Source organism: Gavialis gangeticus, unplaced genomic scaffold (genome assembly GCF_001723915.1).
Source record: "Gavialis gangeticus isolate Ggan-Ray unplaced genomic scaffold, GavGan_comp1, whole genome shotgun sequence".
Taxonomy (NCBI): Eukaryota; Metazoa; Chordata; order Crocodylia; family Gavialidae; genus Gavialis; species Gavialis gangeticus.
Window position 1 is genome coordinate 3,753,681 of NW_017728995.1, and position 3,561 is coordinate 3,757,241.

The following is a 3,561-nucleotide window of genomic DNA, read 5'->3' on the forward strand; positions in this document are numbered from 1 at the left end:
CAAGGCTGAATCAATTCAGTCTTTGCAGGTTAGTTTAAAGCTGCAGAGATTAAACTGAGAAACAACTGTACATGCATTAATTTTTAATTCAGAAAATGCACCCAAATATCTGCAGTGACTCAGGCCAGAAGCAGGGGGGTGCTAGAGACTGCCCCCTCCCTGCACATAGCCAGCACAGGCTGCGTGTTCACTTCCTTTTCCTGTTGCCCCTGAGGTTTCTGGGATTTGCTTATCAATTCCTCTTTCTGCTTCCAAGTGCCTCTGGGTTTTGTAGTTCACAGTCACAGCCAGCAGTAAGTTTTTAGCAGGGCAGGGCAGCTCTGTACTCAAGGGAAGGGAAGTTTAACCTCCCTCCCTAGTCCTGAACTCCAGCCAGGGTTTGCCCTGGGCAGAGCAGGGGGGTAGGGTAGGAGGGGGAGTCCCTACCTCCCCCCAAACCCTTTTCTGCTGGAGTGGACAGAACAGCCCAGACCAGGGCTGGAAAGAATGTTGGGTGGCTGGGTGACCACGATTTAATTTGAAACCAGAAGTGGGTCTGGGACATAAGTTTCATAAACCAATTGATTCAAATCAGTTAGTCTGATACTACATTCAACCAGGTTTAGGACCTTTAGGACCTTCATCTGTGGTAGCTGGGACAAGAAGTTCTGCTCCACACATCTCTTTCCCCCTTGCCATAGGTTGGGCACATTTTCTTTCTGCCCTTTATTTTGTTTGCCATACAATATGCACTGATATTGTGACACTTAAATTCTTGGTCAACTCGGGTCTGTTTTGGTTTCTGGGTTCCTGTTGCTAGAGCCTATGTATTTGTTCTTCACCAGTGGCTGTTATTGGTTTGATCCTTTCTCTGGACAGTGCAGCTGTACTTGCTATTTAGAGTTGTTGGTTATAGCTGTGTTGGTCTAAGGACATAGACAGACAAGGTTCTTTGGGTAGATGTGATATCTTTTATTAGACCAAGTAAATAAATGGAAAAAATGTTCTTTGCAAGCTTTCAGGCACAAATACCCTTCTTCAGGCAACAGACTCTCCCTGTTGCTTGAAGAAGGGTGTTTGTTCAAATCCTCAGCAGTCAGGCTTGGACATCGAAGAAGGTACACGTGTGTTAGCACACGAGCCCTCGGCTCCCTCCAGCCACACAGAGCAGAGCAGCGAACAAGGAGCCAACAGATGAATCAAGGTAAGCCAGGCATGGCAGAGGAGAAGAGGGAGGAGGAGCCGGGCCAGCCAGGCTGGCTGTAGGGAATCAAGAAGGAGTTTTCCTCCCCTCTCATTGGAGTTCACACAGGGAAGAGAGCAGGAAGGGCCTGAGACTCCACACGTTGGAGTCTGTGGCTTTGGACAGTCCCCAGAGTCTTTAGGTGAGTGCACTGAGGGAGTCTTAATGGGGATGGTGACTCAGAGTGCAGGCAGGGACCCTGTCCCGATGCTGCCTCCTGCCCAAGGCTCCTCTGAGGCCTGCACCCAGATGGAGCCTTTGCTTGGGTTGGTGGCACCTGGGCCCCCTGCCTGCAAGCGTTGCTTGGTGGGTCCTTGGGGGTCCAGGGTGAGCAACATGGCTGGGAGTCCCCTCACCTATCCCACATGTGCCTGGATTTAAGCCCTGGAGGGGCAGGTGAGGGAACTCCAGGCAGAGGTTAGCAGGCGGTATGGGATCAGAGCCACTGAGGATGAGATGGATGGGTACTTCCACTCTTTGCAGGATTGCTCAAATGGTGGGATGGCAACACAAAGGGGACCTGACATGGACAGATGGAAGACAGTCACCTTTAGTTCTAGACAATGTAGCATTAAACCCCACATTGCTGGAACTCCTCCAGTGCAGCTGGGGAACCAATTTAGGGCCCTGGCATTGGTGGAAGTGAGTGCAACAACAGAGTGCAGCAATGGGGCCACACCCACAACTACTACCAGGCAGGCTGCGATGCAACAGAGAAACTGTAGGAGAAGACACTGGGTAATCGTAGTAGGCAACTCCCTGCTGAGAGGAACAGAGGGAGACATCTGCCACCTGGATCCCACAGCATGGGAGGTCTGCTGTCTCCCTGAGGCACAGATCTGTGATGTCACAGAGAGGATCCCTAGACTTGTCCAGCCCACAGATTACTACCCCATGCTCCTTATCTATGTGGGGGAAAAATGACACAGCCAGGAGCAATTCAGACCACATCATGAGTGACTACAAGGCTCTGGGAGCTGGGTTTAAATGATCGGGGACTCAGGTAGTCTTTTCCTCTGTGCTTTCTGTTTCAGGCCACAGTCCAAGGAGGCAAGAATGCATTGATGAGGTGAACCGGCATCTCTGATGGTGGTGCCTCAAAGAAGGCTTTGTCTTCTACGACTACAGTGCCCACTTCAAAGACAGAGGACCCCTGAGGAGAGCCAGTATCCACCACACGCAGAAAGGTAAGTCCCTTTTCTTGGCCAGGATGGCCAATCTCTTAGAACTTTAAACTAAGATCACAGGAGGATGGAGAAATGCTACCTGGAGCCTACCCACGGGCCAGTATACATGCAAGCTCCATCAACAATGAAACCAAGCAAGCCACTCCTACAGGAGCTAAGAAAACAGCTCGTCTTCAATGCAACAGGCAGCCAGTGACCTCAGTAGAAGGACTTAGGTGCCTGTACACCAATGCCAGAAGCATGGGGAACAAGCAGGAGAAACTAGTCCTCCTGCTTTCTGCTGTGCACTACAATCTAGTTGGGATCATGGAGACCTGGTGGGACTCCTCTCATGACTGAAGCCTAGCCATAAAGGGCTACATCCTTCAGGGTAGGGAAGGGATCGGATAGGGAAGAGATGTGGGGGTGTTGCCCTCTATGTGAAGGAGCAGTACACCTCCCCACAGGCCAATGTTAGCCCCAAAGAAAAACAGCTTGAAACACTCTGGGTCAAGCTCCGGGCGAGGCACAGTGAACTAGACCTGACTGTATATGTATACTACAGGATGCCTACCCAAGGGGAGGAACTTGATGTATCATTTGCCCAGGAACTAATGGAGGCCACACGTGCACAGGACATGGTTGTCATGGGTGACTTTAACTACCCAGACATCTCCTGGGAGGAATGCTTAGCCAGCTTGAATTGATCAAGATCCTTCATGACTGGCACCAAAGAGTTTTTTTGACTCAGAAGGTGCACGAGCCAGCTAGAGGCAATGCAGTTTTTGACCTGGTCATGGCCAAAGTGGATGACTTGGTGACCAACTTAAACATAGAGGGCACCCTAGGCGATAGTGACCATGAAATCCTTATGTTCTCAGTCTGTCACAAGACTGACAAAACAGATACCAAGCTCAAAGTCTTAGACTTCAAAAACGCAACTGTTAATAAGCTCAGGTCACTAGTAGAGAATGCCCTCAGAGACCAAGGACGACAGGTAAAGGGAGCACGAGAAGAATGGTTGTTCCTTAAGGATACAGTCCTTAAGGCTCAGAGAAAATCCATTCCCTTATGGAGAAAAAGTAGCAGAAGGGTCAAAAAAAACCTCTTGGCTAAGCGGGATAGTTGCAGTCCTCCTACAGAAAAAGAAAGAGATGCACTAACAATGGAAGC

The 3,561-nt window shown here is 49.9% G+C and overlaps 1 long non-coding RNA gene across 1 annotated transcript in view; it reads left to right on the forward strand.

Annotated features, from left to right (window-relative positions):
- Positions 1-2,362, forward strand: part of LOC109287813 — a 29,803-nt gene extending 27,441 nt beyond the window's left edge. The window contains exon 3 of the long non-coding RNA XR_002094959.1: positions 2,257-2,362. This is a non-coding gene — a long non-coding RNA (uncharacterized LOC109287813). The remainder of the gene's footprint in view (positions 1-2,256) is intronic.
- The last annotated feature ends 1,199 nt before the right edge of the window (positions 2,363-3,561 follow it).